Raw genomic sequence first — 13177 nt, 5'->3', positions numbered from 1 at the left:
GGACAGAAAGTGTCTTTGAAGAAATAATTGCCGAAAACTTCCCCAAACTAGGGGAAGAAATGGCCTCTCAGACCACAGAGGTGCACAGAACTCCCATGACAAGGGATCCAAGGAGGGCAACACCAAGACACATAATAATTAAAATGGCAAAGATCAAAGACAAGGACAAAGTATTAATGGCAGCCAGAGAGAAAAAAAAAGGTTACCTACAAAGGAAAACCCATCAGGCTATCATCAGACTTCTCAACAGAAACCCTACAGGCCAGAAGAGAATGGCATGATATACTTAATGCAATGAAACAGAAGGGCCTCGAACCAAGACTACTGTATCCAGCACGAATATCATTTACATATGAAGGAGGGATTAAACAATTCCCAGACAAGCAAAAGTTGAGGAAATTTGCCTCCCACAAACCACCTCTACAGGGCATCTTACAGGGACTGCTCTAGATGGGAGCACACCTAAAAAGAGCACAGAACAAAATACCCAACATATGAAGAAGGGAGGAGCAGGAATAAGAAGGGAGAGAAATAAAGAATCATCAGACTGCATATATGATAGCTCAACAAGTGAGTTAAGTTAGACAGTAAGATAGTAAAGAAGCAAACCCTGAACCTTTGGTAACCACAAACTTAAAGCCTGCAATGGCAATAAGTTCATACCTTTCAATAATCACCCTAAATGTAAATGGACTGAATGCACCAATCAAAAGACACAGAGTAATAGAAAGGATAAAAAAGCAAGATCCATCCATATGCTGCTTACAAGAGACTCACCTCAAACCCAAAGACATGCACAGACTTAAAGTCAAGGGATGGAAAAAGATATTTCAGGCAAACAACAGAGAGAAGAAAGCAGGTGTTGCAATTCTGGTATCAGACAAGACAGACTTCAAAATAAAGAAAGTAACAGAAGGCAAAGAAGGACATTACATAATAATAAAGGGCTCAGTCCAACAAGAGGATATAACCATTATAAATATATATGCACCCAATACAGGAGCACCAACATACCTGAAACAAATATTAACAGAACTAAAGGAGGAAATAGAATGCAATGCATTCATTCTAGGAGACTTCAACACACCACTCACTCCAAAGGACAGATCCACCAGACAGAAAATAAGTAAGGACACAGAGGCACTGAACAACACACTAGAACAGATGGACCTAATAGACATCTACAGAACTCTACATCCAAAAGCAACAGGATACACATTCTTCTCAAGTGCACATGGAAAATTCTCCAGAATATGCCACATACTAGGCCACAAAAAGAGCCTCAGGAAATTCCAAAAGATTGAAATCCTACCAACCAACTTTTCAGACCACAAAGGCATAAAACTAGAAATAAACTGTACAAAGAAAGCAAAAAGGCTCACAAACACATGGAGGCTTAACAACACGCTCTTAAATAATCAATGGATCAATGACCAAATCAAAATGGAGATCCAACAATATATGGAAACAAACGACAACAATAACACTAAGCCCCAACTTCTGTGGGACACAGCAAAAGCAATCTTAAGAGGAAACTATATAGCAATCCAGGCATATTTAAAAAAGGAAGAACAATCCCAAATGAAAAGTCTAATGCACAATTATTGAAATTGGAAAAAGAAGAACAAATGAGGCCTAAGGTCAGCAGAAGAAGGGACATAGTAAAGATCAGAGAAGAAATAAATAAAATTGAGAAGAATAAAACAATAGCAAAAATCAATGAAACCAAGAGCTGGTTCTTCAAGAAAATAAACAAAATAGACAAGCTTCTAGCCAGACTTATTAAGAGGAAAAGACAGTCAACACAAATTAACAGTATCAGAAACGAGAAAGGAAAAATCACGACGGACCCCACAGAAATACAAAGAATTATTAGAGAATACTATGAAAACCTATATGTTAACAAGCTGGGAAACCTAGGAGAAATGGACAACTTCCTAGAAAAATACAACCTTCCACGACTGACCCAGAAAGAAACAGAAAATCTAAGCAGACCAATTACCAGCAACGAAATCGAAGCAGTAATCAAAAAACTACCAAAGAACAAAACCCCCGGGCCAGATGGATTCACCTCAGAATTTTATCAGACATACAGAGAAGACATAATACCCATTCTCCTTAAAGTTTTCCAAAAAATAGAAGAGGAGGGGATACTCCCAAACTCATTCTATGAAGCTAACATCACCCTAATACCAAAACCAGGCAAAGACCCCACCAAAAAAGAAAACTACAGACCAATATCCCTGATGAACGTAGATGCAAAAATACTCAACAAAATATTAGCAAACTGAATTCAAAAATACATCAAAAGGATCGTACACCATGACTAAGTGGGATTCATCCCAGGGATGCAAGGATGGCACAACATTCGAAAGTCCATCAACATCATCCACCACATCAACAAAAAGAAAGACAAAAACCACATGATCATCTCCATAGATGCTGAAAAAGCATTTGACAAAGTTCAACACCCATTCATGATAAAAACTCTCAGCAAAATGGGAATAGAGGGCAAGTACCTCAACATAATAAAGGCCATCTATGAAAAACCCACAGCCAACATTATATTGAACAGCAAGAAGCTGAAAGCTTTTCCTCTGAGATCAGGAACGAGACAGGGATGCCCACTCTCCCCCACTGTTATTTAACATAGTACTGGAGGTCCTAGCCACGGCAATCAGACCAAACAAAAAAATACAAGGAATCCAGATTGGTAAAGAAGAAGTTAAACTGTCACTATTTTCAGATGACATGATACTTTACATAAAAAACCCTAAAGACTCCACCCCAAAACTACTAGAACTGATATCGGAATACAGCAAACTTGCAGGATACAAAATCAACACACAGAAATCTGTGGCTTTCCTATACACTAACAATGAACCAACAGAAAGAGAAATCAGGAAAACAGCTCCATTCACAATTGCATCAAAAAAATAAAATACCTAGGAATAAACCTAACCATAGAAGTGAAAGACATATACTCTGAAAACTACAAGACACTCTTAAGAGAAATTAAAGGGGACACTAACAGATGGAAACGCATCCCATGCTCATGGCTAGGAAGGATTAATATCATCAAAATGGCCATCCTGCCCAAAGCAATATACAGATTTGATGCAATCCCTATGAAACTACCAGCAACATTCTTCAATGAACTGGAACAAATAATTCAAAAATTCATATGGAACCACCAAAGACCCCGAATAGCCAAAGCAATCCTGAGAAAGAAGAATAAAGTAGGGGGGATCTCACTCCCCAACTTCAAGCTCTATTATAAAGCCATAGTAATCAAGACAATTTGGTACTGGCACAAGAACAGAGCCACAGACCAATGGAACAGACTAGAGAATCCAGACATTAACCCAGACATATATGGTCAATTAATATTTGATAAAGGAGCCATGGACATACAATGGCGAAATGACAGTCTCTTCAACAGATGGTGCTGGCAAAACTGGACAGCTACATGTAGGAGAACGAAACTGGACCATTGCCTAACCCCATATACAAAAGTAAACTGAAATTGGATCAAAGACCTGAATCTAAGTCATGAAACCATTAAACTCTTGGAAAATAACATAGGCAAAAACCTCTTAGACATAAACATGACTGACCTCTTCTTGAACATATCTCCCCGGGCAAGGAAAACAACAGTAAAAATGAACAAGTGGGACTATATTAAGCTGAAAAGCTTCTGTACAGCAAAAGACACCATCAATAGAACAAAAAGGAACCCTACAGTATGGGAGAATATATTTGAAAATGACAGATCCAATAAAGGCTTGATGTCCAGAATATATAAAGAGCTCACATGCGTCAACAAACAAAAAACAAATTACCCAATTAAAAAATGGGCAGAGGAACTGAACAGACGGTTCTCCAAAGAAGTAATTCAGATGGCCAACAGACACGTGAAAAGATGCTCCATATCGCTAATTATCAGAGAAATGCAAATTAAAACTACAATGAGGTATCACCTCACACCAGTAAGGATGGCTGCCATCCAAAAGACAAACAACAACAAATGTTGGCGAGGCTGTGGAGAAAGGGGAACCCTCCTACACAGCTGTTGGGAATGTAAATTAGTTCAACCATTGTGGAAAGCAGTATGGAGGTACATCAAAATGCTCAAAATAGACTTACCATTTGATCCAGGAGTTGCACTCTTAGGAATTTACCCATAGAATGCAGCAATCAAGTATGAGAAAGACCAATGCACCCCTATGTTTATCACAGCACTATTTACAATAGCCAAGAAGTGGAAGCAACCTAAATGTCCATCGATAGATGAATGGATAAAGAAGATGTGGTACATATACACAATGGAATACTACTCAGCCATAAGAAGAGGGCAAATGCCATTTACAGCAACATGGATGGAGCTGGAGGGTATTATGCTCAGTGAAACAAGCCAAGCAGAGAAAGAGAAATACCAAATGATTTAACTCATCTGTGGAGTATAAGAACAAAGGAAAAACTGAAGGAACAAAATAGCAGGAGAATCACAGAACTCAAGAATGGACTAACATGCCAAAGGGAAAGGGACTGGGGAGGATGGGTGGGTAGGGAGGGATAAGGGAAGGGGAGAAAAAGGTGGGTATTAAGATTAGCATGCATGGGGGGGTGGGAGAAAAGGGAGGGCTGTACAACACAGAGAAGAACAAGTAGTGATTCTACAACATTTTGCTACGCTGATGGACAGTGACTGTAAAGGGGTATATAGGGGGGACCTGGTATAGGGGAGAGCCTAGTAAACAAAATATGCATCATGTAAGTATAGATTCATGATAAAAAAAAAAAAGCAGTTCCTGTGTGGTGACCTCCAATGAGTTCTACACAATGATATAAAGGGCATATAAAAGTATAGGCAAAGGGTCTGTTTGTGTTTATACAGAGGATCAAAGCCTAATTTGGCTACCCCGAAAATGAACTAAGATACGATATGAAAAAGAACTTCCAACATCAGCACTCTTGGGAAGACTCATGCCAGAAGATGACCATCAAAAAACCCCAACAAAGATCCATGCACTGCTACAGGTGTAGATGCACTCATCCCACCAGTTCCTGGACTTGCCATGGGAATGTAGAAGGAGATATCTAAGCTGGCCTGTGCATACAGCAAAACAACAAATTTGACAGGATCTAAAATGTTGGATCTCAACCAAGAATTAGGAGAAGTGCAAATTGTAGCACTCCAAAATCTTACAACTACAGACTATTTACTGTTAAAAGAACATATGGTATGTGAACAGTCCCCAGGAATGGGTTGTTTTAATTTGTCTGATTTCTCAAACTGTTCAAGTACAGTTGGACAATATTCACCATATTATAGATAAGTTTTCACAAATGCCTAAGGTGCCTAACTGGTTTTCTTGGTTTCCCTGGAGATGGCTGGTAATTACAGGTATGCTTTGGTTACGTAACTATACTCCTATTATGTTAATGTGTGTGTGCAATTTAATTAGTAGTTTAAAACCTATACATGCTGAAGTTACTCTATAAGAAGGTATGTCAAAGAAATAATCAATCTTCCCAGGTTTTCTTCCACCTGCTACTTCTATAGGTTTTCTTCTTCCTTCCTAATTATAACCCTTAAGTAGAATTCGTGCCTCATATCGAATTTACCGTGTATCATAATTCTTCCAAGTGGTAAAGACACCTCAAGACAAATGCTGGGCATAGAAGCCACAGGGCATAAAATATGCAAAGAAGTAAAAAGCTAACCTTTTCAAACAATAAGGCTTCTCTCTCACTTATCAACTTAACATTTCCCTGTATGGCCCCGGAAGATAACTGGTTAGCCAGAGACGGGTAAGATTCCTCAAGGGAGGAACAACCTAAGACAGGCACAGTTGCAGGGGGGCCATCAGGTGAGAAAATGGGGATCCGCGGAGGTGAGGCTTAGAACCTCCCCCCCGCCCTCCACTGGTTCTGAGAGAAATCTTCTGCATACGTGGATGTTTTATTGCCCTTGTCTAGCTTGGATTAACACAGTCTACAGTCACACACCTGATCATCTACATTTGCTCTCTTACAACACTAAACTATGTTTTCTACCTTTATCTTGTATCTACCTACTACTTCAGCATTTTATTAAAAATAATAATAATAAAGAGAGAAATGTATCCACATATAAATCAAGTATAAAAAAATCAAATGAATATTCATATTTAAACTGACTGTTTATAGTTCATAATGCATGATCAAAACCAAAAGCCTCTGTGATGACTGCCCTTGTAATGTTCACCATGTAACTTATTCACTATGTAAGAATTTGTTCTCCATGTAAGAACTTGTTCGTTATGCTTCAGAAGATTGGAGACTGACAAAAATTAGGCTTGGGGTGGATTAATGATTGTGCATTGAGCATTGACCCCCCTATACAGAATTTTATTGTGGTTAACAACCATGTGATCAATAAATATGAGAGATGCCCTCACAAAAAATAAAAATAAAAAGAGTACACACTTCCAATTGTAAAATAAATAAGTAACCGGGATGTAATGTATAGCATAAGGAATATAGTCAAAATATTGTAACAACTTGGTATGGTGATAGCTGGTACCTAGAATTATCATGTATATAAATGTTAAATCACTGTGTACACCTGAAACTAATGTAATACTGTGTGTCAACTACCCTTCAATAAAAAAATAAAAAAGTAAACAAACTATCTGAATCACCAGAGAAGATATACAAATGGCAAATATTAAGCATAGGAAAAGATGCAGAACACAGAGGTCAGTAGGGGGTGCAAATTAAAATGAGGTATCACCACACAGCTATTAGAGTGACTAAAATCCAAAACACTGACATCACCCAATGCCAGTAAGGATGTGGACAAATGGGAACATCTTAAGGCAGTGACACGATTCTGTATATACTCTAATGGTTCATCCATGTCTACCAAGAAAACGTCAAACTGTCTACCAAACAGGGTGTACCATTTTTATTCTGCCATCACTGAATGAGAGCTCCTGTTACCGCACATCCTGATGTGCGGTTCCTCATTTTAATTTGCAACCCTTGATGACCTATGATGTTTTGCGTCTTTTACTATGCTTATCATTATATGTCATTATACAGTTGTCAAACCCATAGAATGTACAACAAAAAGATTAAACCCTAATGTAAATTATGGACTTCAGTTAATGATTCATTATTGATATGGCAGTGTAAGAAATGTACCACACTAATGCAATAAGTCAATACTGGGGGAAGCAATAAGTCAATGTTAGGGTGGGGGGTAGCTGCAGACTGTGTACTTTTGCTCAAATTTTTAAAAACCTAAATAGCTCTAAAAAAGTTTAGTAATTGAAAAGACCCAGTGTTCTTCTTCCACTAATATTTTACCTTCTCAAGTAGTACCATAACTTTTCCCTTCATTCATCATGTTAGTTAAATTAGAATACATACTTAGTTTATTTGAAAATACAGAACACTCAAGACTAAGGATTCCCAAAATGACAAATGTGTATACATATATATACACACAGTGTGTTATACTCACTGTTTACAACATCTCTCAGTTTGGTTAACTCAAACCTTTTTAGTTTATCGTAGTTTTGTGTCTCACATCAAATTGGCTGAGTGATTTTATAACCTAATTGTGTGTACAGATAGTCTTTCTTATCAACATTACCTACTACCAACCTAATCCTTCATTTAACAATTTTTTTAAACACATTCTCTCTTTAACTAGTGAGCAAAGAACTTTTTCTGGGACCAGTTCTCGATTCTAGATTGGAAACATTTTCTTGTAATCATTTGAACATTAACTCAGTCATACCTTTGGGGATTTTCTTTGATTTTTAAGATGCTGGTTACTTATAACTGATAGGGTAAAGGCGAAATCTTAGTATAGCTGCTAGATGCCAATCTGAGTCCAATTCTTATATGAGGTTGGTGATTTTTTTCTTAACGTAACAGGTAGTAAGTATTTTTGTTTTGCAGACGATGCCATTTTGGCCTGACAGCAGGTCATAGACAATCTATAAACAGACACTTGTGGATGTTTTTCAGTAAAACATTATTCACCAAACCAGGTGGTCAGCCAGTTTTGCCCGTGATTTGTAGTTTATTGACCCTTGCTTTAGAATAACCATTATGATGTTATTAAAATAATTATATATAGTGGAAGTATGACAGAGAGTAGTAATGGGATGTTTCTTTTTCTTTAATTTACTTTAAATAGAATATCCTAAAACTGGTCTCATAGTATTGAGGCTACTAAATCAAAAGTCTTTCTTCACATGAATTTAGACGTTTCTTGTCAGAAAGACTATTTTTGATGATTTCTTAATATATTCACTGAATTTAGCTAAATTTCATCTATGTTAATGTAAAGAAATACACTGATATTTGTTTGTTGATCTTGTATCTTGCTTGTAGCTTTGCTGAATTCATTTAGTACTTTGTGTGTGTGAATTCTTTAGTATTTTCTCTATATAAGATCATGTCAAATTTAGTGTCAAGATATTTTTACTTCTTCCTTGTCACCTTGGATGCCTTTTCATTTTCTTGTCTAGTTACTCTGGCTGGAAATTCTACTACATTTTGAATGGAGGTGGTGTCTTGTTTCTGATTTTAGGAGAGAGGATTTCAGTCTTTCACCCCTGAGTGATGTCAGCTGTGAGTTGTTTATAAGTGTGTTTTTTTTATGTTGAGATAAAAATCCCATTCCTAGTTTGTTGAATGTTTTTATCAGGACAGGTTATTGGATTCTGTCAGATGCTTTTCTTCCTTCATCTGTTGAGATGACTATGTCATTTTTTCCTTTATTTTATTAATGTTGTATATTACATTGATTGGTATTCATATACTGAACCACCTTTGCATTTCTGGAATAAACCTTAGATGGCATTGATCCCCTTACTGATAGATTTGGTCAACTATTATGTTCCTCAGGATTTTTTTTGTATTATTAATCTACAATTACATGAGGAACATTATGTTTACTAGGCTCCCCCCTTCACCAACTTCCCCCAACAAACCCCATTTCAGTCAGTGCTGTAGAATCACTACTTGTCTTCTCTGTGTTACACAGCCCTTCCCGTGCCTCCCCCCACATTATACATGCTAATTGTAATGCCCCCCTTTTTTCCCCCTCCTTATCCCTCCCTTCTCACCTATCCTCCCCAGTCCCTTTCCCTTTGGTAACTGTTAGTCCATTCTTGGGTTCTGTGATTCTGCTGCTCTTTTGTTCCTTCAGTTTATTTCTTTGTTCTTATACTCCACATATGAGTGAAAACATTTGGTACTCATCTTTCTCCACCTGGCTTATTTCACTGAGCATAATACCCTCTAGCTCCATCCATGTTGCAAATGGTAGGATTTATTTTCTTCTTAAGGCTAAATAATATTCCATTGTGTATATGTACCACTTCTTTATTATCCATTCATCTACTGATAGACACTTAGGTTGCTTCCATTTCTTAGCTATTGTAAATAGTGCTGCAATAAACATAGGGGTGCATCTGTCCTTTTCAAACTGGGCTGCTGTTTTCATAGGGTAAATTCCTACAAGTAGAATGCCTGGGTCAAATGATATTTCTATTTTGAGCTTTTTGAGGAACCTCCATACTGCTTTCCACAATGGTTGAACTAATTTACATTTGCACCAGTGTAGGAGGGTTCCCCTTTCTCCACAACCTCACCAACATTTGTTGTTGTCTGTCTTTTGGATGGTGGCAATCCTTACTGCTGTGAGGTGATATCTCATTGTGGTTTTAATTTGCATTTCTCTGATGACTAGCGATGTGGAGCATCTTTTCATGTGTCTGTTGGCCATCTGAATTTCTTCTTTGGAGAACTGTCTGTTCAGCTCCTCTGCCCATTTTTTAATTGGATTTATTTGCTTTTTGTTTGTTGAGGTGCGTGAGCTCTTTATATATTTTGGATGTTAAGCCTTTATCAGATCTGTCATTTATGAATATATTCTCCCATACTGTAGGATACCTTTTTGTTCTACTGATGGTGTCCTTTGCTGTACAAAAGCTTTTCAGCTTGATATAGTCCCACTTGTTCATTTTTGCTTTTGATTCCCTTGCCCATGGAGATATGCTCTGGAAGAAGTCACTCATGTGGATGTTCAAGAGATTTTTGTTTATGTTTTTTTCTTAGAGTTTTATGGTTTCATTACTTACATTCAGGTCTTTGATCCATTTCTAATTTACTTTTGTGTATGGGGTTAGACAATGATCCAGTTTCATTCCCTTACATGTAGCTGTCCAGTTTTGCCAACACCAACTGTTGAAGAGGCTGTCATTTCCCCATTGTATGTCCATGCCTCCTTTATCATATATTAATTGACCATATATGTTTGGGTTAATGTCTGGAGTCTCTAATCTGTTCCACTGGTCTGTGGCTCTGTTCTTGTGCCAGTACCAAATTGTCTTGATGACTATGGCTTTGTAGTAGAGCTTGAAGTTGGGGAGTGATATCCCCCCCCACTTTATTCTTCCTTCTCAGGATTGCTTAGGTTATTCTGGGTCTTTGATGGTTCCTTATGAATTTTAGAACTTTTTGTTCCAGTTCGTTGAAGAATGTTGTTGGTAATTTGATAGGGATTGCATTGAATCTGTAGATTGCTATGGGCACGATGGCCATTTTGACAATAGTAATTCTTCCTAGCCAAGAGCACGGGGTGAGTTTCCATTTGTTAGTGTCCTCGTCTTATAATTTTCAGGGTATAGGTCTTTCAGTTCCTTGGTTAGGTTTATTCCTAGGTATTTTATTCTTTTTGATGCAATTGTGAATTCAGTTGTTTTTTCCTGATTTCTCTTTCTTTTAGTTCATTTTTAGTGTATAGGAAAGCCACAGATTTCTGTGTCTTAATTTTGTATCCTGCAACTTTGCTGAATTCCAATATTAGTTCCAGTAGTTTTGCAGTGGAGTCTTTAGGGTTTTTTATGTAAAATATCATGTCATCTGCAAACAGTGACAGTTTGACTTCTTCTGTACCAATCTGGATTCCTTGTATTTCCTTGTTTTGTCTAATTGCTGTGGCTAGGACCTCCAGTACTATGTTGAATAACAGTGGGGAGAGTGGGCATCCCTGTCTTGTTCCCGATCTCAGAGGAAAAGCTTTCAGCCTTTCACTGTTCAGTATGATGTTGGCTGTGGATTTAAATATATGGCCTTTATTCTGTTGAGGTACTTGCCCTCTATACCCATTTTGTTGAGATTTTTGTCATGAATGGATGTTGAATTTTGTCGAATGCTTTTTCAGCATCTATGGAGATGATCATGTGATTTTTGTCTGTCTTTTTGTTTATGTGGTGGATGATGTTGTACCCTCCTTGCATCCCTGAGGTGAATTCCACTTGGTCATGGTGTATGATCCTCTTGATGTATTTTTAACTTCGGTTTACTAATATTTTATTGAGTATTTCTGCATCTACGTTCATCAGGGATATTGGTCTATAGTTTTCTTTTTTGGTGGTGTCTTTCCCTGGTTTTGGTATTAGGGTGATGTTGGCTTCATAGAATGAGTTTGGGAGTATTCCCTCTTCTTCTATTTTTTGGAAAACTTTAAGGAGAATGGGTATTATGTCTTCTCGTATGTCTGATAAAATTGCACAGTAAATCCATCTGGCCCAGTGGTTTTGGTCTTGGGTAGTTTTTTGATTACTGCTTCAATTTTGTTGCTAGTAATTGGTCTGTTTAGCTTTTCTGTTTCTTTCTGGGTCAGTCTTGGAAGGTTGTATTTTTCTGGGAAGTTGTCCATTTCTTCTCGGTTTTCCAGCTTGTTAGCATATAGGTTTTCATTGTACTCTCCAATAATTCTTTTTATTTCTGTGGGGTCCGTTGTGATTTTTCCTTTCTAGTTTCTCATTCTGTTTATGTGTGGTGATTCTCTTTTTCTCTTAATAAGTCTGGCTAGAGGCTTATCTGTTTTGTTTATTTTCTCAAAGAACCAGCTCTTGGTTTTATTGATTTTTTTCTAATGTTTTATTCTTCTCAATTTTATTTATTTCTTCTCTGACCTTTATTATATCCCTCCTTCTTCTGACTTTAGGCCTCATTTGTTCTTCTTTTTCCAGTTTCGATAATTGACTTTAGACTGTTCATTTGGGATTGTTCTTCCTTCTTTAAATATGTCTGGATTGCTATATACTTTCCTCTTAGAACTGCTTTCCCTGCATTCCACAGAAGTTGGGGCTTTGTGTTGTTGTTGTCATTTGTTTCCATGTATTGCTTGATCTCTGTTTTAATTTGTTCATTGATCCATTGATTATTTAGGAGCATGTTGTTAAGACTCCATGTGTTTGTGAGCCTTTTTGCTCTCTTTGTACAATTTATTTCTAGTTTTTATACTTTTGTATTCTAAGAAGTTGGTTGGTAGAATTTCAATCTTTTTTAATTTACTGAGGCTCTTTTGGTGGCCTAGTATGTGGTCCAATTTGGAAAATATTCCATGTGCACTTGAGAAGAATGTGTATCCTGTTGCTTTTGGATGTAGAGGTCTATAGATGTCTGTTAGGTCCATCTGTTTTAGTGTGCTGTTCATTGCCTCTGTGTCCTTACTTATTTTCTGTCTGGTGGATTTATCCTTTGGAGTGAGTGTTGTGTTGAAGTCTCCCAAAATGAATGCATTGCATTCTATTTCCTCCTTTAATTCTGTTAGTATTTGTTTCATATATGTTAGTACTCCTGTATTGGGTGCATATATATTTATAATGGTTATATCCTCTTGTTGGACTGAGCCCTTTATCATTTTGTAATGTCCTTCTTTATCTCTTGGTACTTACTTTGTTTTGAAATCTATTTTGTCGGATATTAGTACTGCAACAACTGCTTTTTTATCCCTGTTGTTTGCATGAAATATGTTTTTCCATCCCTTGACTTTTAGTCTGTGCGTGTCTTTGGGTTTGAGGTGAGTCTCTTGTAAGCAGCATATAAATGGGTCTTGCTTTTTTATCCATTCTGTGACTCTGTGTCTTTTGATTGGTGCATTCAGTACATTTATGTTCAGGGTGATTATTGAAAAATATGTACTTACTGCCATTGCAGGCTTTAGATTTGTGGTTATCAAAGGTTCAAGGTTAGCTTCTTTACTATCTTACTGTCTAACTTAACTCACTTACTGAGCTGTTATAAACACAGTCTAATGATACTTTATTTCTCTCCCTTCTTATTCCTCCTCCTCCATTCTTTATATTTTGGGTGTTTT

The 13177-nt window shown here is 37.2% G+C and overlaps 1 protein-coding gene across 7 annotated transcripts in view; it reads left to right on the top strand.

Annotated features, from left to right (window-relative positions):
* TBC1D5 (TBC1 domain family member 5) overlaps positions 1-13177 on the top strand; it is a 642656-nt gene that overhangs the window by 247987 nt on the left and 381492 nt on the right. The gene's annotated exons all lie outside the window — the stretch shown is intronic.

This window comes from Manis javanica, chromosome 15, assembly GCF_040802235.1.
Source record: "Manis javanica isolate MJ-LG chromosome 15, MJ_LKY, whole genome shotgun sequence".
Lineage (NCBI taxonomy): Eukaryota > Metazoa > Chordata > Mammalia > Pholidota > Manidae > Manis > Manis javanica.
Note: the sequence above shows the minus strand (reverse complement) of the source record. Positions and strands in the feature narration are given on the sequence as shown.